Genomic DNA, 24,821 nt, shown 5'->3' on the forward strand with positions numbered 1-24,821 from the left:
TGAGAGAGAGAGAGCAAGCACAAACGGGGGGGGGGAGGAATAGAGGGAGAAGGAAATGCAGATTCCCCACTGAGCAGAGATCCTGATGTGTGGCTTGATCCTAGGACCCTGAGATTGTGACTTGAGCCAAAAGCAGACACTTACCCGACTGAGCTACCCAGGCACCAGATCTTTTTCATTAGTTTCCCCCAATGCCTAAGACAGTAACTGACACAGTGACAATTAAGTAATGTATAAATTAATAAGTAGAAATGTGACTTTAGGTCTCATAATGGCTAACACATATTAAGTGCTTACAATGTGTCAAACACTTATTCTAAGTGTTTTATATGTATTAACTCATTTATTTCTCCTAATTAACCAAGCAGGGAGGTACTGTGATTATCCTTGGTATTACAGCAAAGAAAGTGAAGTTAGTTAGCTTGTGAGGTCACAGAGCCAGTGAGTGGTCAAGGTGAGACTTGAACCCAGTCAGTCTGATTCTGCAATCTGTGCTCTTGACCACTGTTTCATGCTACTTTTTAAGTCATTTAACCTCTCTATATCTCAATTTTTCTAATAGAAAAGTGGATTGAAGTATCTACGCCTGGAAGGTTGGAAGAATGAAAAAAAAAAAAACAGAAGTACACGTGAAGCTATATACACATTAGGTATTATTTTTTATTATCATTAATGTTAATATGTAATCACTAATCTTGTTAGCCACTAAATATGGCAAGAAAAATCAAATAGTGTGATTACATATTGCTGTGTAATCGATACTATTAGAGGGTTATAAACTGTGGTTTCTTAATCTTAACTTGTTTTAGATTTCCTGAACGACATTAGGGAAATAATTTCTCATCACCTTGTTGGGTGTCATTTCCCCTTCCCATAAGTGGTCTTTGCTGCCTGCCGGAATCTGCTTATCAATTTCTTGATACTGATCATGAGATGTTCATAGAGTGTTGGGTGGGGACTGAGCAAGGGGATTTACAAATCTTTCTCAGCTGAGAAGGAGAGAGTCTCCCCCTAGTGTTCGTCTTGGCGCAGAAGGCTCTGAACCCCACGTCAGAATCTTCACCCAGGCTTTTGGTTTAGTCTCATTCTCATGATCAGAGTGATTTTTGGAGCTAGAAGTTCAGAGTTCCAATCCTACAGCAGCAGAAATGGGGACTTATGTCTCATAATAAGTGTTTTACATGAAGTATGGATGAATGCAGCCACGCACAGGCAAATAGCTATATACTCACAGACGGGCTGCCCATCTTTCTTTGAATCATTTTAAGATGCTTGACCCCTTACGGGTTCGAGATTAATAGTGATTGCTCCATGGCCCAGTACAGGGTTGACAAGCCCCCTGGGAGTACATAAAGAAACTAGTTTTTATTTGGTACCTAATAAGTGACAAGTTTCTTAACAATCACCATCTTTTCAATTCACACAATTAACTTTTAGGGCAGCCTTCATACCCTTAGATATGAAGGCTGAGGCTCAGAGATCTTTAGGAGCTTGCCCAACGATTACACATTATATACATGATAAATGTAGCCTTTAAACCCAACTCCAAGACCCATGCTCTGTCCTTTACATACTGCTGCTCAGCCTGTGGCCCCTGGCTCCTCAGGAGGCCCATGATGGTGTCTCAACAGTTCTAGCCTCCACTGAGTGGAGGCTGATACTTCCTGTTTCTCTGAATTCTTTCCTTGGCTACCTCACCAATGCTAGTATCCATAGCTTGATAGTTAAACTGATAAATTGTCAATGTAACTATTCATGCATAATATTTTGGTTCATGGATAATAATTTCAGGGAGCGTCTTGACCCAAGAGGGTGTTACCATTAATAGAATCGTAGGAAATTAGACCTGGGTATGGCTTTGTTTAAAAACATCCTTTTTAAGAATAACCTTACTATTGAGAGATCAAACCTTTCAAAACCTGGATTTATGGTGGCAAAATAATAAAGGTGATGCTTTCCTGGTAAAAAAGAAGGTCTCTTGCTATGTCTTAAATCATGGCTTTTTCATTCTACATGGGGGGCATGCCAGGCCAGTAATTGATGATGAACCTATGCATTATCTTATATTCTCCTCACAATTTTGTATTTAACTGGAAGTAGGGGAGTGAGGGGAAGGAGAGGAGGGGAGATGCTGTTTGGCAATTGGCCAGTTCTGTGAGCAAGTTTTGGTTTTTGTGGTTCTGTAGTTATTTCAGTGAATAAAGCAACCCATTCATATAGCCCAGACTAGTTATAAGCTGCTATTGAGTGATGGCCAATTACAAGTTATTCACATTTGGATCGATATCCCAGACATGAGCTCATTAACCCCAAATCCTATTATCTCACACATGTGAAGCAGATTGTTTTTAATGTGATGACATTTTCACTGTCTACAAACCTGGGTTCTGATGTAGTAAAAAAGCCTCAGCAGATAAAAGCAGAAATAAGCAGCTGCGTTGGTATCCACACAACCAGTGAAATGACATGTGTGAATTAGTAAATGCCTGCTTGCGCCGTTCAGGGGTTCAGCCTCAGAGTCGATGACTTTGCTGGATTTCCTATAGTTTTTCTCCTTACTCTCCAACTCCTTGGGATATTCGAGCTCTTCCTGGTATCTAGAAACCTCTCCTCTTTTAATGTCTGTAGCTTATGAGTCCCTGTCTTCAGGCAGTTTCTTGATTTTCCAAGACATTGGTTTTTAGGCCTGTTGTTGCTACGGGTTTTATCTATTTTAATCCTCTCTGAGTCTCTCCATAACAATTTTAATTAATGGGCAGACTTTCTTTGTAGATTGAACGCTCATACCTCTTAAAGATCTATCATTGCCGTGATTAGAATCATTTATTCACATGCCATCCCATTTTCCACCTTTGCAAGAGCAGGCAAATTTTTCTTCAAACTATTATCTCTACAGCTAATGGATTGAACCCAAAATTAACTCTGAATTACACAGCTGAATCTTAGACTTGTCTTTTGTTTAGGGGTCCTCTTTGAGGCTGGCTGCCTGGACATGCCCTTGGTGGTCTTCAAGTGAGGGGGAGAAGTTTTGACTTTTTACTAAAATACGCTAAAACAAAAAACAAAAACACGGACTATTTTCTTCTGGTCTGACTCATGATGTCATCTCAGTGGTTCAAAATTAAAATTTTGATTTCACAACATATGGTATTGTAGGATCATGTTTTCCCCATGTATAAAGTGGAGAATATCTTCCCAGCATACCCACACAACTATTGTAAATATGAAATGCATTTGCAAAGTGTAACATGCTATATAAGAAATATGTACGTATATATTTATCAGTGGTTTTCTTTTGCCCCCAGACAACATTAGCAATGTCTGGAGACATTTTGGGATATCAGACTTGGTGGGAAGAGATGCTACTAGCATCAGATGTGTAGAGGCCAGTGATGCTGCTAAGCATAATGCACAGAACAGCCCCCACAGCAAAGAATTACCTGGCCCCAAATGTCCCTAATGCCAAGGTTGAGGAACCCTGAATAAAACAACTGTGATATAAGAAGCAGAACTTGTGCCCTGTTCAATAATCATCCCCTCTCCTGCTCCTCTCCTATGTCGATTTTCCTAACTAATCTTTCTTTCTCCAGCGTGGGCAAGCTGAATGAGGTAATGAAATGCTAATCAGAAGTGCCACTCCTTTTACAGGTCATTAGACAAGGGAAGCAAACTTGATAGACACTATTTTTAACCTTTCTCATTAATTAAAAAACATCATGTAGATAATTTTTAGTGACTGGAAGGATCAGGACAAGTAGTGATTCCATGCTTTTATTTCTATGCTCTAATTTATCTTTTAGTACAATCCCTACTCATTAAAGAGTAGAATTCTAGAACCTAAGGTGGTTGCCAGAGACATGACCTAGGTCAGTGACTAAGTCATCAAAGACAGATGGTGTCTAGATTCTTCCTGTTAATTGCTGTCCTAATGATAACGATAGGCAGCAACTATTGGGCATTTATGTGGGTTCATATAAATTATATGCATTTACCTTATTTTGTCTTCACAACCATCCTGAGAAATAGTTATGTCATGCTAGTCAAAACATTTTTTAGAACTTTTAAAAAAAGTTTACAAATTGAACTTTCAACGGTTAAAGCTTGCTTCTGCTGCTTGTTCAGTTCTCCTAAAATGGTCAATCAGTCAGTCAATTTACACATTCAGAAATTCCTATTTGCAGAGCTCTTTGGGAATTCAATGACACTTCCTTCAAAAAACATGAGCTTTAGCGTGGACAGTACAGCCCAAATCTTTGTGACTACTATAGTATTCACCCGTAAATGGCCTAAATGTCTGCTAATACAATAATGGTTATATAAATCTTGGAATAGATCTTAGGATATTTACACAGATTATCTCAATACATTGAATTTTACGAGTAGGCTCTTAGTGGAACAGTGTGTATATTATAATAAAATTATGTTAAAAATATATCTACACATTCTTAAAAACACGAATTGTTATGTGGAAGGAATTTTGCCAAATTGTAAATTATGGTTCTCTTTTGGGGTCAGATTATAGAGAAACATTTTTTTTTCTCTACATAATGTAAGTCTTTAAAAATCATGTATCATTCTAAAGAGCAATAAAAATAATTCTATTTAAAATATACATTAGGGCAGCCCGGATGGCTCAGCGGTTTAGCACCACCTTCAGCCCAGGGTGTGATCCTGGAGACCCGGGATCGAATCCCACATCGGGCTCCCTGCCTGGAGCCTGCTTCTCCCTCTGCCTGTGTCTCTGCCTCTCTCTCTCTCTCCCTCTCTCTGTGTATCTCTCATGAATAAATAAATAAAATCTTTAAAATGTAGATATATACATTAATAAAAACTGGTAGCTCAAGATAGCCATACAAAATGGAATTTATAACAAAGTGGCAATAATAAACCAAATAATAGCTAATATTAATTGAATGCTTGACCTGTATCTGGTACAATTCTAAGCATTGCACATACGTGAACTCATTCAATCATCACAACAGCTCCATGAGATTAGTTCAGTTTTTATTCCTATTTTACAAATGAGGAAATGGAGGTGTAGAGAAGGTAAGTAAGTTGCCCAAAGTCACAGAGCTAATACTTGGTTGAGTCAGGACCTGGACTCAGGCAATCTGGTTCCAGAGCCGGTCAGTTGAATCTTTATTTGGAAGTGCCGGATGAATGGCACCAGTGAGGATTCTAGAAAACTTTGCAAGGTAAAAGTCTTGAGGTCACACTGGGTTCTCTCTGTAGGTCATCACCAGGTTCCTCCTACCAGATGATAAGCCCCTGCAGGGCAGACCCAGTGTCTAGGGTACCTTTATTTTGCCCTCAGTACCCAGCATAGGATCTTCCCATTACAGATGACAGATGCTTATTGTATTTAAAGTTTTTAGGTATCCTAAGATTAATCCATTTTCTGGGCATGATTAGAACCCATTTCCGTGCCATTTCATAGACCAACTCTTCATGTGAAATAAAGATTTACTGTTTTGTGCCTGGTAAGAGGTGAGAGGCCATGAGGTTTGAGAAGGTGTACATTTTGTCCATCATTCATGGTGCGTTCTTGAGCACCTGCCACATGCAGGCAGTGTTCCACGGATACAAGACACACAACATCTCGCCTTATGTAGTGTTTACATCCCAGTGGTGAAAGCTGTCAGAAACAAATAAACTGAGAAGACACCAAGAACACAGCATCCAACCCTTAGGGATGTCACAACCCCAGGGTTTTGCAAGTTATACGAAATGTACATTTTGTAATAAATTAAAATGTTACTCTAATAGATAACTGGAAGAGAAAAGTTCTTATATCAGGCAAGTCACTGGTGCTGTATTATTAAAACAAGGAAATTAAACTTAATGGCACCAGAGGGAAAATGATAAAAATGATTTTCTGGTCACGTGTTATTAACCATAATAAAATAAATAGAGGAATGGTAAGTGGGGAAAGGGCTGGGCTGTTCATCCCCTCAAGGCAGGGCACAGTTAGAGAAGAAAGATGCTTCTTCTTTCCAGCTTAACTCTTTCCTGGCCTTTCCATAACACCCAAAAATGTGTCTGCGACTTTGTATTCCTAGGGGCATGGAGTCCACCTTAACTGATTCTCACACAAGCTTCAGAGTTACTTTATGTTGTCCTTGGAGATAGAAAATAAGCTTTTACCTCTCGTCTGGATTCATTTTCAAAAATGATTCTTGGAAATGAGTTTTCCTTAGACACATTTATATATAATGACAGGCTAATATCTTACACACCATTACTGTATGTAATAACAGTGTGACAAAACTGACAAGAACTAGACTATAGATGTAAGGCAATTAGCTGTGGAGGGAGAGTTATCCAGCAGAAAGGATGAGCATCATCACACTGTGTGGTGACTTAATGGTTACTAAGTGATAAATGTGGCCATCTCCTGAGGCAAAACTTCAAATAAATGAAATTTGTCCTTACAGCCCCACTTTTCTTCTTTGGCAGACGCTTTCCTGCTGCCAAGTCCTTCCTACCGTGGAGAAAAGTCCTGGCCCAGAGCCTAACGCCTAGTAGGTGATCAATAGCTCTTATGGAAGAGAGATAGCTGAACTCATTCACCAAAAGGTGTTAGGAGCTTTTCAGATTCCCCCACTTAAGTTTCTGACAGTGCTTGTGACAGAAGTGAAGTGTTAATGATGGGATTTTAGGGATTAGCGAGGAGATGGTTTTAGATGGAAAAGACTTCTTTCTGGGACTCTTCAGCTCCCTGTACAGTCCAAGGTGTGGGGAGGAGTGGGGAATGAGCAGACTCTGGGGCTGGATTGTCTCAGATTGGATCCCAGTCTGCCCCCTCCCTAGCCGTGTCGTCTTGAGTATTTTCCTCACCTGCGCAATGGGGCTAGCTGCCCTATTGACCTCACAGGGTTGTTTAGAGATCATATGAGATAATTCATACAGCTAGAGTGCAACAAACTCTAGCTCTTCTTCGGTGGCATCATGTGTCAGGAGGAGTCATGGATGACTAAGGTTCCCAGGAGAGCGAGCAGCCAGGTGTGGAGAGAGCATTTCCAATCTGTGACCAGGCTCAGGGCTTACCCTGCACCCTATTCCCTGCTCACTCTCCCTTTCTTGTGAGAGCCGTTTCTCCCTGTAAGATAGAAGAATCATCCCCTCTTACTTGTTCTGTTGCTCGCTTTGCTTGAGTCACACCACCTCCTTGCTTTTCCTCACACGCACCAGTGTGTTCCCATGGTCAGGCCTCTGTACTAGCTATTTCCTCTGCCAGGAATGCATGTCCCCATATGTCTCCAGGAATGATTCTTTTACCTCCTTTAAGTTTTTGCACAGATGTCACCTTTTTTTTTTTTTTAAAAAAAAAGGTGGTTTTTTTTTTTTTAGGTTATTTATTTATTCATGAGAGGCAAGAGAGAGAGGCAGAGATATAGGCAGAAGGAGAAGCCGACTCCCTGTGGGGAGGCTGATGTGGGACTCGATCCTAGGACCCTGGGATCACGCCCTGAGCCCAAGGCAGACGCTTAACCACTGAGCCACCCAGGCGCCCCAGATGTCACCTTCTAATTGAGATTCAGTATGGCCATCCTATAGGAGTTGAACTCTACCTTCCCACCCTCAGTATTCCTGCTACCAGTTACCCTGTTTTTTCATTTTTTTAGTAGCTCTCACCACCTATTAATATACTCCAGACTTATTAATTATGATTATCATTTATGTATTTGTCCCTTAACTGGGAGGTAAGATCCTAGAGGGCAGGAATTTTTGTATTTTGGGTTCATTGATATAACTCAAGTGCTACAACAATAGGCAGGCATATAACAGGTACTGAGCAAATGTTTAGTGAGTAGATGGATGGTTAAAACAAATGAATATGTTACGACGCAATTGTAAAGTAGAAATCTAAATCCTTACAATTGCCAAAGCTAGGAAATCTAGAATTCACCTTTGGATCCTTTCTCTCCTTCCCTCTCTCTATCCAACAGGTCATGGCCCTGAGGAGTCTGCCTCTGAAATATCCTATCACTACTCCCTTTTCTCCATTTCTATAACTGCCGAATCATTAATTCTTACTTAATGCCAGTATTTTTTCTTCTCCTCCAGTTCCTTGTTACATTCTGAGTCAGGGATTGTTGATGTAAAGTACAGATCTATTTAGGCCACTCCCGTATAGGAAAGCCTTTAATGCCTATCAACTCAGTATGAAATCTAAATTGACTCTAATCTAAGAGCTCCGCCAATAACAAACACTGTGAGGTAGGCAGAATAATTACCCCCTATCACCCATGCCCACAAGAGATGTCCATGTTATCATCCCAAGAACCTTTGAATATGTCAGGTTACATGGCAAAGGGGAATAGGGTTACAGATAGAATTAAGTTTGATAATTGTCCTTAAAATAAGGAGACTATACCAGGTTATCTGGGTGGGCCTGATATAATCACAAGGGTTCTTAAAAAGTAGAAGAGAGAGTCAGAGTCAGAATCAGAAGTACTTGACCAGCTGGTTTTGAAAATAGAGGAAGGAAACTATAGGCCAATAGTATGGACAACTTCTAGAAGCTGAAAGACAAGGAAATGGATTCATCCCTAGAGCCTTCAGAAGGGAACATTGCCCTCCTGACTTGATTTTATCTGGGCAGATCTGTGTCAGACTCCAGACCTTTAGAATTCTAAGATAATTTGTGTGTTTTAAGCTAATTTGGAGCAATTTGTTAAAGCAGCAACAGAAAACTAATACACTGTGTAACTTTTTTTTGCCTCCTTGGGCTGAACTCTTTGTGGTTATGTTGTATAATGGAGAGAAGGATACTAACCTTCTAAGGCTCCTGTGAGGATCAAAGACAATATTAGCAAAATGCCTAGCCATGCTGCACACATAGTAGGTTCTGAACAAATAATATTTGTTAGCTCTTTTCATCATTTCTTTCTAAGCCACAGATCATTTCCAAGGACAGCCCATCACTCACTATTTGATATGCCCACAGGGAAGAACCCAATGCCTGCCTAGTAGATTTCTTATCTTTTAAGGCCCAGTCTGTAGCCCCTCCTTAGGTAAGCCTTCTCAAATGCCACTCTCAAGCCAGGCAAATGTAATTACCCTCTCCCTGCCTCCTCAACTCCGTGATTCATACAATAACTATGTGAAGTAGGTATTATTATTTCCAGAGGCCAGGATGAGGGCAAGGCAAGCAAGCTGCCTAGAGAAGAGAATTTAAGGAGGTACTCACTCTTAGGTTTATGCAAGTATCTTAACATACCTTATCCTAGTTCTGGTCCCGATTTGTCCCATTTTTTGAAGAGGAAACCCAGGTTCAGGGAGATAAAATGTCTTGTTAGTAGATGGCAGAGGAAACTAATTCTATATTCTTTACTATCCATAAGCTCTTAGAGAAAAGCCTATTACACAATAATTTGTCAAATGAATGAACAAAGTTGGTAGGATGTGTAGCAAGTTGACTATTTGATGTAGTAGGAGTGGTGGTGATGATGATGATGGTGGTGGTGGTAAATATTCAACTTTTGTCAAATGTGTACTGTGTGTTAGACACTGTGTTAAGTGACATCAGAATAATCAAAGGCTGGTTGCCCATCTAAAGGTTAGCTCTGAACTTTCAAGGGTCTAAAGGTGTTTCAAACCCTTTCTGAGGAAGACAGACCTGTCCTATGTCAGCAGGGCTGATGTAGGAATGAGATATTTATGGAGGCATTGAGGCTGAAGGAGACAAACTCAGGCTAGCAGACGTGCCAACCCTGTTCTTGTGAAGTGTGTTTACTCATCTGTTATGAGCTCACTCTAATGCAACTTTACTTTTGGTGTAATAAATTGTATTAACTTTATGCTTGAGTGAGTTATCGTTCAAAATAGAAAAATGTGTATTTCCAGGAGTCTTCTTTCATTTACACATAGAAGTCTATGGGAGTTTAAAAAATGGATTTTAAGAGCCTTGGTGATGGCTAAGAAATTGCTATTTCAGTCTTGAAAATTGCCTTTTCTACCAGAAACACTGAGCTAGGAAATCAGGCTATCTGATCTTGCTGGATTGGAAAAAAATGACTCAGGTGCTGAGATGGCCTCTAACATTTGATCCCTTCTCTCCACTGGTATTATGATAAAAATTAAACCTCAGGTGCCCTCATCAGAATCCCTAATAAACAGAATAATGCAGGAAGCCAAATTATATCATTTCTTTTAATGAAAGGTGTCACTCAAATATTCTAAGATTTTTTTTCACCATTGTGGTGAGATAATTCAATTGAAGAGTCTATTAAAAATGGGGAGCCTAAATAAACTCATGAGTTTAGTGTTAACTTTCTCTATACAACAAGTGTGATCTCCCATCTTTGGATCATGACGGAAGTAAAATAATAAGATGGGAATAAAATAAGAAGACGACTTTGCTTAGGTTTAGTGACAAACAGCTGTGATAATTTGGCTATCTCCCTATAATTTGTGTAGCCCGAGTCCTAGAGCAACATCCAGTCACTCTTTCCTTTAACAGCCACCTAAAATTAGTTGAACTCTCCTTTACACACAACTGTGGAGTCAAAGAATCCGCCCCCCCCCCAACATCTCTCCAGTGTGGGAAGAAGTGCTTGGATACTCCTGGTGATTATCTTTTACCCTTGATTGGAAATGTCTGCTGTAAACACAATTTTTTATCTCTTCTTAGTCATCTGCCAGGTATTATCCTCTCTTTCTTCCTTTTTCCTCCTTTGCAAAGGGCCCTCTAAGAATGTTATAAAATGTAATGGATCTTTACTCAAAGTTAGACACTCAGTGGGAGATTATAGCACAGAACAGGAAGCAATTCAAAAGTAAATTTTAGGAGTTCTGGTTTCCAAGTAGGATGAAGAAAGCCGGGAACAGTCCTAGTCTCACCCACCAATAAGAAACAAATAATTGACAAAGTCATACATTTTCTTGAATCTATCAGAAAATTGAGTCCACAGGGCAAACTATCCTGAAGTCTAAGAAAAATGGAGGGTCTCAAAGAAGGGGCATCTGATAAGAAAAGTTTAGTTAAATATTTTAACAAAATACTAAGGACTAGGGGTGGGCTGTGTGAAAATATAGAACACTTGGGTATCACCCAAGCAGGGAAAATCCATACCTACCTGTAGGCCTTTACCAATGTTCACAGAGAGATTAGGGGCAGAGTAGGAGCCTAGGGAAATCATACCTCAGTGATGTAGGCTTAGAGAAGGGGAGCAGTTTCTTCAGAAAAGCCATGAAACTTTGTTTGAATCCTTTTTCTTTGAAGAATGGAGGCCTTAAGACACGATGGGGAGAGCAGCAAACCTTGAAACCCCTAAGGCAGGTGAAGACCCATGTAGCTGAGGAGTGGGTAAAAGGGGAGAAAAACCCTCCATTTGAAGAAAAGGGGCAAGAAACCATCTGGCAACCAGGACATTAGATGTCTCTTATGCTGCTTATATCTGGTGAAAGGAATGATCATTAAGAAAGTCTTACCTCTGAGATCTTAAGACTGGGGCTTAGGGCTAAGATAACAAACAATCTTCCTCTCCCCTTCCCTACTGCCGCTCCCACAGGCTGGAAAGCACTGAGTAATAAGCAGCCGAAGTCTTCTGGGGGAAGGCAAGTCCTTTCATAGGTCATAAAATGGAGCAGAAAAGTTGAGAAAATCCTCCCATAAAGTCACCCTCTCCATAAGGGCAAGGTAATGCTAGAGGAGTTTGAAACAAGTGGTGTATTGCAGATAGCCAGAGCAAGAACAGAACCCAAACCCAGTTCAACTCCTGACTAGATTGACTACCCTCCTCAGCCCTCCACTTCTCTGCCCACCAGACACATACCCACGCTAGCAGAAGAAAATGTGTGTCCATTTCCACTTTCCAAGCATAAATGCTATTTACCTCAGGCTCTACTGTGTTCCATATGCTATCTGGCATTCAATGAAAAATTACAAACATGTAAAAGAGAAAAAGTCACTCTCAAGAGACAAAATAATAAACACAATCAGACTCTAAGATGACCCAGAATTATTGGACAGGGAATTGAAAGCAATTATGATTAATATGTTAAAAGTTCTTTGGGGGAAAATGCATAATATGCAGGATCAAAAGATGAATATTAGCAAAGACATAGAAACTATAAGAAATAGTCAAATGAATAATCATCATATGGTTTTACTCATATGTGGAATATAAGAAATAGTGAAAGGGACTATAAGGGAAAGGAGGGAAACTGACTGATGAAAAATTAGAGAGAGAGACAAACCATGAGAGACTCCTAACTATGGGAAACAAACAAAGGATTGCAGAAGGGTAGGTGGGTGCAGGGATGGGGTGACTGGGTGATGGGTTTTAAGGAGGGCACTTGATAGGATGAACACTGGGTGTTATACTTTATGTTGGCAAATTGAATTTAAATTTAAAAAATTCTTAAAAAAAAAAAAAAAGAATAGTCAAATGAAAATACTAGGGGAAAAACATGGTTCCTAAGATAAAGAATGCCTTTGGCAGGCTCATCAGTAGATTTAACACATCTGAGGAAAGTTAAAGTGAACTTGAAGATAGGTCAAAAAAAATTACCTAAACTGAAATACAAAGAAACAGGAGGTGGGGGAGAAACAACAAGAACTGAGCATCTAAGAGCTACAGGACAATATCAAACAACCTAACATATATGAGTTTTGGAATCTCAGAAGGAGAAGAGAGTGAGGATGAGACAGAAGAAATATTTGAAGAGATAATGGTTGAGAATTAAAAAGAAATAATAATGAAAGACATCAAACCAAGAAGCACAGAAACTGCCAAGAAGGATGAAACTACATCTGGACCATCATATTCAAACTACTAAAAATTGATGAAGATAAAAATCTCAAAAATAGCCAGATAAATAAAACACACTTACATACATAAAAATAAAACTATGGGGGCACCTGGGTGGCTCAGTTGTTAAGCATCTGCCTTTGGTTCATGTAGTGATCCCAGGGTCCTGGCGTCGAGCCCTGCATTGAGCTCCCCACAGTGAGCCTGCCTCTCCCTCTGCCTATATCTTTGCCTCTCTCTCTCTGTGTCTCATGAATAAATAAATAAAATCTTAAAAATAATAATAATAAAAAATAAAACTATGAATTCAGAGATGTTTTAGTTTACTAGAGCTGCCATATCCAAATACCACAGACTGGGTGGCTCAGAAACCAGAGAAAGAGGCTAGAAGTCCAAGCTGAAGGTGCTGGCAGAGTAGTTGATCTACTTAGCTTGAAGACAGTTGCCTTTTTTGCTGTGTTCTCACATGGTCTTTCCTGTGTGTGTGTGTGTGTGTGTGTGTGCACGCACATGCATGCATCCCTGGTGTCTCTCTGTTTCCACATTTCCTGCTCTTAAAAGACCACCAGTCACATTGAATTAGGGCTTACCCTAATGGCTCATTTTAACTTTATCATCCTTTTAAAGGCTTTGTCTCCAAGCATAGTCACATTCCGAGATACTGGGGATTAGGGTTTTAACATATGAATGTTGGGGAGATGCATTTCAGCTCATAACAGTAGACTTGCCACCAGAAACTGTGTAATCCAGAAGACAATGTAGTCTTTAAAGTGCTAAAAGACAAAAATGTTAACCCAGCATTCAATGAAAAGAGCTATCAAGAAGTGAAGACAAAACAAAGAATGAGAGGATTAATTACCAGCAAACCTACACTACAAGAAATGTTAAAGGAAGTTCGTCAGATTGAAGGAACATGAGACCAGATAAAAGCCTGATTTTGCACAGAGAAATGAAGATCTCTGGAAATGGTTAAAATAAAAGTAAATATGAAACATTTTTTTTAATTGCCCTAAAGGTAAATGACTGTAAAGAAGCAGCAATGTAGTTTGGCTTTAAAAAAAGTGTAAAATAAGATATATGAAAATAGTAGCACAAAAGATGAGAGGAAGAAATTAGGAATATACTATAATAAGATTAGGTTTTTATACTGAACATGTAGCAGTATTATTTGAGTTTGTATATTATAAACCCTAGGGTAAGCACTAACATTATTTAAAAAGATATTGAAAGAGGGCACCTGGCTGGCTCAGCTGGTAAAATGTGTGACTTTTGATTTCAGGATCATGAATTCCCCCCATTGGGTGTGGAGCCTACTTAAAATTTTTTTTTAATTTAAAAAAGAGATTTTTAAGAAGCCTGTGGAATTATAAAGCAAAAAAAAAAAAATCAGGCAAAGAAAGGAACAAAGAATGGATGGAACAAATAAAAAACAGTAAGATTGCTGACTGTTGCCCAATCATACAATTAATTAGATTAAATGTAAATGGTCTGAATATACCAATTAAAAAACAGGTTGGTAGAATGTTTTTTATTTAATTATTTAACAAATTTAAATTGAAGTATAATTAACAGTGTTAATTATTAGTTTCAGGTATACATTATAATAATTCAACAATTATATACATTACTCAGTGCTCATCACCGTAAGTGTACTCTTAATCCCCTTTACCTGTTTCACTCAACCCTCAACCCAACTCCCTTCTGGCAATCATTAGTTCTCTGTATTTTAGAGTCTGAGGGTTCTTTCTTTCTTTCTTTCTTTCTTTCTTTCTTTCTTTCTTCTTCTTTCTTTCTTCTTCTTTCTTTCTTTCTTTCTCTTCTTCTTCTTCTTCTTCTTCTTTCTTCTTCTTCTTCTTCTTCTTCTTCTTCTTCTTCTTCTTCTTCTTCTTCTTCTTCTTCTTCTTCTTCTTCTTTTTGCCTCTTTGTTGCTTTGTCTTCTTTCTTATATTCCACATGTGAGTGAAGTCATATAACATTTGTCTCTCTCTGATGTATTTCACTTAGCATTATATCATCCATGTTGTTGCAAATGGCAAGAACTCATTCTTTTTTGCAGCTGAGTAATATTCCATTATATATATATATCCATTATATATATATCACCTCTTCTTTATCCATTCATCTATTGATGGACTCTTGGACTGATTCCAGATCTTGGCAATTGGAAATAATGCTGCAATAAACATAGGAGTGTGTATATCTTTTTGAATTAGTGTTTTCATTTTCTTTGTATAAATACCCAGTAGAAGAATTATTGGGTCATATGGCAATTCTATTTTTTTAGTATATGTGCTGCTGAAGCGAGCACAGCAATTCTATTTTTGATATTTTGAGAAAGTCCATACTGTTTTCAACTGTGACTGCACCCATTTGCATTCCAACCAATAGTAAATGAATGCTCCTTTTTCTCCACATTATCACCAACACTTGTTATATCATGTTTTTTGATTGTAGTAGCCATTCTGACAAGTATAAGGTGATATTTCATGGTGGTTTCAATTTGCATTTCCCTGATGATTAGTGATGTTCAGCATCTTTACATGTGTCTGTTGGCCATTTATATGTCTTCTTTGGAATGGTGTCTATTCCGGTTCTCTGCCCATTTTTAATAGAATTATTTGTATTTTTTTGATATTGAGTCATAGAAGTTCTTTTTTTCTTTTGGATATTAACTCCTTTTTGGATACATCATTTGCGAATATCTTCTCCCATTCAGTAGGCTATCTTGTTGATCTGATGTGCAAAGCTTTTTAGTTTGGTATAGTCCCAATAGTTTACTTTTGCTTTTGTTTCTGTTGCCTGAGGAGACATGTCTAGAAAAATGTTTCTATGGTCAATGTCAAAGAAACTACTGCAGGGATCCCTGGGTGGCGCAGCGGTTTAGCGCCTGCCTTTGGCCCAGGGCGCGATCCTGGAGACCCGGGATCAAATCCCACATTGGGATCCCGGTGCATGGAGCCTGCTTCTCCCTCTGCCTATGTCTCTGCCTCTCTCTCTCTCTGTGACTATCATAAATAAATAAAAATTAAAAAAAAAAAAGAAACTACTGCATATCTTTTTTTAAGGTGTTTTATGGTTTCAGGTCTCCATTTGACTTTATTATTGTGTTTGTTGTAAAAAAGTGGTTCAGTTTTATTCTTTTGCATGTAGCTGTTGAGTTTGCTTGCCTGGTACCATTTTGTTTCTCCCCATGTATATTTCTGCATCCTTTCTCATACATTAATTGACCACATAAACATGGGTTTATTTCTGGGGTCCCTATTCTCTTCCATTGAACTATACCATACTGTTTTGTGCCAGTATCATACAGTTTTGATTACTACAATTTAGTGGTATGCCCTGTAATCTGGGATTTTCCTATCTCCAGCTTTGTTCTTCTTTTTTAAGATTGCTTTGGGTAATTTGTGGTCTTTTGTGGTTTCATACCAATTTTAGGATTATTTGTTCTAGTTCTGTGAAAAATACTGTTGGTATTTTGATAGGAAGTGCATTGAATCTGTAGATTGCTTTGAGTAGTATGGATATTTTAACAGTATTGGTTTTCCCAAACCATGAGCATGGAACATCTTTCTATTTGTGTCTTCAGTTTCTTTCATTTATGTTTTATAGTTTTTAGAGTATAGGTCTTTCATCTCTTTTGTTAAGTTTAGTCCTAGTTGTTTATTTTTTTTATTTTTTTGGTGTAATTGTAAATGGGATTGTTTTCTTAATTTCTCTCTCTGCTACTTCATTATTAGTGTACAGAAATACAATAGATTTCTGTATATTATTGTATCTTGCAACCTTACTGAATTCACTTATAATTTCTAGTAGTTTTTTGGGGGAGTGGTTAGGTATGTGTGTATATATATATATATATATATATATATATATATAAAATCACGTCATCTGCAAATAGTAACAGCTTTACTTGGATGCCTTTTCTTTCTTTCTTTCTTTCTTTCTTTCTTTCTTTCTTTCTTTCTTTCTTTCTTTCTTTCTTCTTTCTTTCTTTCTTCTTTCTTTTCTTATTGCTGCAGCTAGGATTTCCAGTACTGTGTTGAATAAAAGTGGTGACAGTGGACATCCTTGTGTTATTATTTTTTGAGATTTTATTTTATTTATTTATTCATGAAATACACACAGAGAGAGGCAGAGACACAAGCAGACGGAGAAGCAGACTCCATGCAGGGAGCCCAATGTGGGACTCTATCCTGGGACCAGGATCACACCCTGAGCCAAAGGCAGACATTCAACTGCTGAGCCACCCAGATGTCCCCCTTGTGTTATTTTTGACCTTAGAGCAAGCACCTTTAGTTTTTCACTGTTGATTATGATGTTAATTACAGTTTTTTCATATGTGGCTTCATTATGTTGAGATATATTCCTTCTCAAGCTACCTTGTTCAAAGTTTTTATCATGAATGGTTGTTGTACTTTGTCAAATGCCTGGTTTCATTGATCTATTGAGTTTTTTTTAAGCCTTTATTTAATCTATTTCTGTTCTAATCTTGTTTACTTCCTTCTACTGACTCTGGGCTTTGTTGTTCTTCTCTCTAGCTCTTTTAAGCATAAAGGTTGATTTGTGTATTTGAGATTTTTCTTGTTTCTTGAGACAGGCCTGTGTTGCTGTAAAATTCCCTCTTAGAACAGCCTTTGCTGCATCCCAAAGATTTTGGATTGTTGTGTTTTCATTTTCATTTCTCTGCATGTATTTTTCATTTCCTCTTTGATTTATTGGTTGTGCTTAGCAGCATGTTATATAGCCTCCATGTATTTGTGATTTTTCCAGGTTTTTGTGTGTGATTGATTTCTAGTTTTATACTGCTATAGTCAGAAAGATGCATGATACTTCAATTTTTAAAATTTCATTGAGAATTGTTTTGTGATCTAACATATGATCTATTCTGAAGAATGTTTCATGTGCACTTGAAAAGAATGTGTATTCTGCTATTTTGGTCTGGAATGATCTGTATATATCTATTATATCCATCTAGTCTAACTTGTTATTTAAATCAATCGTTTCCTAATTGATTTTCATCTGGATTATCTATCCATTGATGTAAGTGGGGCGTTAAAGTCCCCTACTATTATTGTAACACTGTCAATTTGTTCCTTTTTATCTGTTAATAGTTAGCTTATGTATTTAGGTGCTTACACATTTGGTGCATATTTAAATTGTTATATCCTCTTGTTGGATTATTCCCCTTATGATTATGCAATGTCCTCTGTCTCTTATTACAGTCTTTGTTTTAAAGTCTATTTTGGCCAGTATAAGTGTTGCTACCCTGGCTTTCTTTTACACTTCCATTTGCCTGGTAAATGTTTTCCCATTCACTTTCAGTCTGCAGGTGTCTTTAGGTCTTTGATGAATCTCTTGTTGGAAGCAGATAGATTGATCTTTTTTTTTCTTTTTTTTTTTTTAACTACTCTGTCATCCTATGTCGTTTGGAGCATTTAGTCCATTTAGAGTTAAAGGAATTATTGATAAGTATATACTTTTTGCCATTTTGTTACTTGTTTTAATTGTTCTATTTTGTTTAGCTCTTTTGCTGTGGTTTTGTCCTTTCTTTCATTTGGGACATATTCCTCTGTCTCCTTATTTTAAGTCTCTGGGTTTGTGTCTATGTATTAGGATGATCAGCTGCATCTCCTGATCTTGCAAGTAGCAGCCTTTTGAAGAAGAGGTTCTGTGGTGCCCTGTAGTACAATGTCCCTTATTCACCAGACCCAGACACTGCAGGGGTATCCCCTATGTGGGCTGCATGTGCCCTACTGTTGTGGCTGAGTCACATTTACCATCTATGTGGGCTGCAGTGGCCCATTTTGCCTGTTGTGGGCACACAGTTTTAAAAATTACCCAACTGTCTATAAGAAATTCATTTCAATAATAATGACATAGGTTGAAAGTGAAGGAATAAAGATATATTATGTAAACACTAATCAAAAGAAAGCTGAAGCAGTAATATTAACATCAGATTTAATAAAATTCAGAACAAGGATTATTATGTGATAAAGAAGGGTATTACATAATGATAAAGTATCAGTTCACCAAGAGAAGATAACAATCCTAAATGTGGATTCACCTAACAACAGAGCATCAAAAACTGATAGAACTGGAAAAAGAATTAGAAAAATCCACATTTATACTTCAAGGCTTTAGCACTCCTCTTTAAATAATTAATAGGACAAGGTGGCAGAAAAATCAATAAGGATATAGAAGACCTGAAGAGCTCTATCAACTAACTTGACCTAATTGACACTTAGAGCACACTGAACTCAACAGGAACAGAACACACATTCTTTATTTCACATGGAATATTCGCCAAGATAGGCCATATTTTGGGCCATAAAACAAACTTCAACAATTTTAAAATAATTGAAACCATACAGAGTAAGTTAGTTCTCTGATCATAACAGAATTAAATGGGAAATCAAAAGTAAAAACAGCTGGAAAATCCCCCAAATATTTAAAAATGAACAAGTATACTTCTAAAGAATCCATGCTTAGGTCAAAGAGGAAGTCATGAAGAAAAGTAGAAAATAATATTAATTGAAAATGAAAATAAAGCATATAAAAATCTGTGGAATGCAACTAAAACAGTATGAAAAGGGAAATATATAGCATGTAATTATCAACAAACATATTTTCCTTATATTTTTTCATTATCATATTGGCTGTGATCTCCAATACTATATTCCATAGTATAAATAATAGTGGTATCTTTATGTTATTCCTAATCTTAAAAGGTATGCTTCTAAGTTCATTTATTAAATATAGTATCAGGGTTTTGTTATATAAATTTTACTAAGAATATTCTTTACTATTTCTAGTTTTTTTCCTATTTTTAAAAATCTTAACAGACTAACCTTCATCAAATATTTTCCTGTGTCTATTCAGATAATTACATGATTTTTCTCCTTTAGTAATGTCACAAATTACAATAATACATATATTTTTAGAAATACTTTTTTATTGAGACATAACTGATGTGTAACATTATACTAGTTTCAGGTACAACATAAGGATTCCATATTTGTATGATCATCATAATAAGCCTAGTTAACATCCATCACTACCCATAGTTACCAATGTTTTTTCTTGATGATAACTTTTTAAGTCTACTCTCTTAGCAACTTTCAAATATACAGTACAGTATTGTTAACTGTAGTTACCATGCTGTAAATTCCATGTTCAATAATATATTTTCTGATATTGATTTTCTGATGATGTTCCCTGCATTACTGATTATGATACATTACTTTAAATTCATTTTATTTATTTTATGTTTATTTGACACACTTCACCAATTAAATATCAATGCATTTTATGTATTAAATCTATCTAATGTTTAGAATTGGTTTACTAATATTTTACTTAGGAGTTTTGAAACTACATGCATAGATAAAGTAGGACTACAGTTTCCTTTTTGTATTCTCCATACTGTCTCACTTTTTGGCTGTCACCATTTTTTGTGCTCACTTTCTCCCAACAAAGATGTTTCCCCATCTCCCTGCTTCCTCAAGTCTAGAAGTCTCCCTTTTTGATATTTTGGTGCAAACAGAAAATTTTTTTTAGTTTTTATGCTGAGCAATTTAGTTTCCTTAGCCTTAACACTCTCATTCCAGGATAAATTCATTGTGTTGTCATTCAGTCCAAATCCCATTAATGTGTTTCCTTGGGTTTCTTTTTTAAGTTCTACAAAGAACCAGAAATGACAGCTTTTCTTTAATACTTCAAAATTCAAGATTACATTTTAGAAAGGGCTCAGGTCAGAGAACCTTTGCTTCTCAACCCAACTTACAGTCTCTCTAAATGGAAGGGGACACCAGAGTTTTTGTCCATTTCCAGAGCAAATCCTTGGAGGTTTGCCCCCACCATTATCACAAAGTAGTTAATCATTCAAGTGGAAAGGGGGTATAGACAAAAGCACTCAAAGGGCTGAGTTGAAGGTTCCATGTTTCCATTTCTTTAAAAGAAAAAACGAAAATACTAGTTTTTCTACTCCATGAAACTGGAAGTGCATTAATTCATTCTTCCATTCAGGAAATATTTTAGGGCCTAGTATGTGTCATGCACTTTTCTAAGAGCTAAGGATAGAAGGCTAAAAAGCAATGAACAAAATGATAAAGAAGCTGGCTTCGTAGAGCTTATCTTGTAGTGAAAGAGACAGACCCAAACACATCAACACATAACTTAATATCAGTAGTGATACGTGCTTGGAAAGAAAATAATTCAGGTAAAGAAACAATAAATGGCATGGAATGCTATTATGAATTACAGTCTAGAAATGACTCTCTGAGGTTTCTTTTTCTGTCCTTATTCTATTCCTTATTCTACATCTTTCCTTCATCTCTGAGGAGTTGACATTTGAGCACAGATCTGAATGTAGTGAGGTAGCCAGCCATATAGATGTCTGATTGAAGAGTCTTCCAGGCAGAAGGAAGGACAAATATCCTGGTGCAAGTGTATGCTTGGCTTGTGTGAGGAACAGCAGTGTGGCAAGCCTGGTGGAAAAATGTGAGAGAGGAGAAAATGCAGTCTGATTGGATCCGAAGCACAGGCTGGGGCCAGATGGTATAGGACCTTGTAGGCTGTGGTAAGAAGTTTTTGGAGTGCTTATTTTCCCTGAAATGCAATAAGGAAATTATTCTTGGATACACACACACATACACACACACACACACACGTCAAATGTAGCTTCCAGTAGAATTTTTGAGTGCACACTGTTGTTTTTGTTGTATTTTTTTATTGTTAAAAGAACTCGCTCGCACTGATATAAGGGGAAATTACATGAGTTGGATGGATGCAGGAATCCATTGCTAGCCTAGCCCTGCAAATACCACAGGAAGGCTGATGAAGCTGGGTCAGTGTAAGGCCTGCTTCAGGGGGTTTAGATGAATATTATATGCCTTCATTCTGGGTGCAATAGCAATAATGGGGTCACTCTGGCTTTTTAAAAAAATACTTGTTTCCATCCAGATTACTACTGGCTTTCCTCTTCTAGCAAAAGAGACATCTGCTTCTATGTATAGAAATAGGCTTCAGGCCCTAAATTATAGTGTGGTAATTCATGCTTAACTGTTTGAATGGCTGCATAGCCCTCAGCCCTGAATCTCCTAATGCACAAGATACTAATTATTAGACTATAATTCACACTGTGTGAGTTCTTATTGCTTATCTTTCTTGTAGGATACAGATAGCTAGGAACATATAGTGCCTGTGAATGACCAGTATGCTCACTCAGATAACATTAGGCAAGCAATTCTGCATAACACTGAAGAAGGTAAGAGTGTAGAGAGAAATAACAAAAAGGCCTTAGAGAGACAGAGATTGTTTTTCACAAAGTGCATTAACTAATTGACAGTGGTAGCAATGGCACACAGCCTGCTCATACAAAAACTTTCTATCAAACCTTTAGTCTCTCTTGTATGACAAAGGTTCTATAAACTAAACAGGCAGCCTTTTAAAGAGATTATTAAAAAAAAAAACACTGACATTTGCCTATGAATTCACCTATAGATCTGATGAAACTTTTGTGATGGATTTGGGAAACTCATTATTTTGTCATAGCTTAAGGAAAAAGCTGTGCTATCTCTTGATGGTTCAAGAACTAGAACTTGTGAAACCATGGGAAAAATATAAATTGGTACAAAACAATAACATTCTCACAGCTGGACCATCTGGTAGGTTATTCAGACATAACCATGTATATCACTGAATGGCTGCCATAAAACACCAGATGAAGATAAGAGCTGGCATCTACTTCTAATTTTCCAAGACTTAAATTGCTTTTAGTTCCTTAAGCTTTGGAAATGAGGACTTCATTTGCAATGGTCTCAGCATCTTCCAAAATGTGATCTTTTAAAACAAGTTATGGTGCTACTAAATGTTAGGACAAGAAGCTTATATTTTCATTGTCAGTTCCTGGCTAGCAAAGTGTGTCCCTGAAATAATTGTCATGGGCTCTACTATACCCTGTCCTGTATAAAGAATACTTTCTGCTTTTATTTAACTTATTTTTAAAAGTTCTCCTTTCTTTAGCATAGCATAATGGGTATAAGAATACCTTTAGGGATGCCTGGGTGGCTCAGCAGTTGAACATTTGCCTTTGGCTCAGGGTGTGATCCTGGAGTCCCGGGATTGAGTCCCACATTGGGTTTCCTGAATGGAGCCTGCTTCTCCCTCTGCATATGTCTTTCCTTCTCTCTCTCTCTCTCTGGGTCTTTCATGAATAAATAAATAAAATCTTAAAAAAAAAAAGAAAGAAAACCTTTAATACCACATTGCCAGCATGGGAATCCTGGTTCCTTATACTGGCTTTGTGACATGTTATGCATTTTTGGCCTCAGCTTTCTCATCTTAAAATTGGGATAATAACAGATAGCACTTAACCCACATGCTTGTTGAGAGGAATAAATGAGTTAAGAGCTTAGAACACTGTCACATAGTAAGCACTATACAAATGTTAGTCATCATTTCAGGAGTAGTAATAATCATTGTTTTCATTGCTAAGCTGAATTGGATATGGTTTGGATATAGAACCTGCTAGTTCTATATCCATATTGGATAACCATATCCATATTGGATATGGTTTGGATATAGAACCTGCTAGTTCTTTCTTAATGACCTACACAATGGTTTACACATAAAGATGTCTCAAGAATAGTTAATTAATAAATTCACATCATAGTATAAAGATATGAACAAGGACAATAATACTTTTTTTTTTAATGACAATAATACTTAACGAAACAACTCATTTATTGTACTACCATTATGTGGCAGGCACTGTTTTAGATGCTTTACATAGTCTACGAGTATTTGTTAAGTGTCTCCAATGACTAAGATATTGGGGATGCAGCAGTGAACCAAAGAGACATGGGTCTGATCCTATTAAGTAGGCATTATGAGAATTATTTTGTAGGTGAAAAAAACGGAAGCTCCATGGATTTAAATAGCTTGCTTACTGCCACACTATTAGTAAGTGGCAACTTCCTGAAGAGCCATTTAGCTTGAAAGCCTGTGTTCTGCTCACTACATTTTGCATTCTCCCTTGGTATAATACCTAGAGTCTTTGAAATTCAATAATACAGTCAAATTTGGGACATTTTGAGTACCATAAAGCATAATATTTATGATGGGTTACAACATGTTGAATTAAAAAAAAAATCCATGAGTCATAAAGGGGAGGTGGGAGAGAAGAAAAAGAAAGCTCTTTATTTTTTTTTTTTAAGATTTTAAAATTTATTCATGAGAGACACAGAGAGAGGCAGAGACATAGGCAGAGGGAGAAGCAGGCTCCCTGCAGGGAGCCTGATGTGGGCCACAATCCCAGTACCCTGGGATCACACCCTGAGCCCAAGGCAGATACTCAACCACTGAGCTACCCCAGGTGTTCCCAGAAAGCTCTTTAAAGAAGTATGCCAAATAATATGTAGATGGAATTAGAAAATCACCATTTTGCAACTCTTAATTTAATAATTAATTAAAGCAAGATCCTCCCTAATATCCATCACCCAGTTATCCCATCCCCCCACACCCCTCCCCTCCAACAACCCTCAGTGTGTTCCTATGATTAAGAGTCTCTTATGGTTTGTCTCCCTCTCTGATTTTGTCTTGTATTAAGGAGCACATGATGTAATGAGCCTTGGGTATTATATAAAACTGATGAATCACTGAACTCTACCTCTGAAGCTAATCATATACTATATGCTAATTAATTGAATTTAAATTTTAAAAGAGAAAAAAATAAAGTAAAATTCTATAGATAAAAAAGATCCTAATAGATCCTAAAATCACTGGGTAAAAGTTTATTGGGGCTTGGATTATTCACACTTTCTCAAAGTATCACCCCATAGACTACTTACTAGTTAAAAAGGGAAAAGATACCTTTACAATGGATCAAATTTAGCATCTCCAGTAATAAACGCACCTTATACAGTACAGTGAAGAATATAGAACATTAACAACAACAACAAAAGAATGTAGAGCATTAATGATAATATTTGTGCAATATTCTGACTCTAATCATGAGGAAACAACCAGAGAAATTCAGAATGAGACCTAACAGCCAAATACAAT

The 24,821-nt window shown here is 37.3% G+C and overlaps 1 long non-coding RNA gene across 1 annotated transcript in view; it reads left to right on the plus strand.

The window, feature by feature from the left end:
* Positions 1-495: 495 nt before the first annotated feature.
* The window catches only part of LOC125753857 (uncharacterized), a 77,418-nt gene continuing 53,092 nt past the window's right edge, over positions 496-24,821 (plus strand). Inside the window, exon 1 of the long non-coding RNA XR_007406535.1 lies at positions 496-650. This is a non-coding gene — a long non-coding RNA (uncharacterized LOC125753857). The remainder of the gene's footprint in view (positions 651-24,821) is intronic.

The sequence above is a fragment of the Canis lupus genome, chromosome 27, assembly GCF_003254725.2.
Source record: "Canis lupus dingo isolate Sandy chromosome 27, ASM325472v2, whole genome shotgun sequence".
Taxonomy (NCBI): domain Eukaryota; kingdom Metazoa; phylum Chordata; class Mammalia; order Carnivora; family Canidae; genus Canis; species Canis lupus.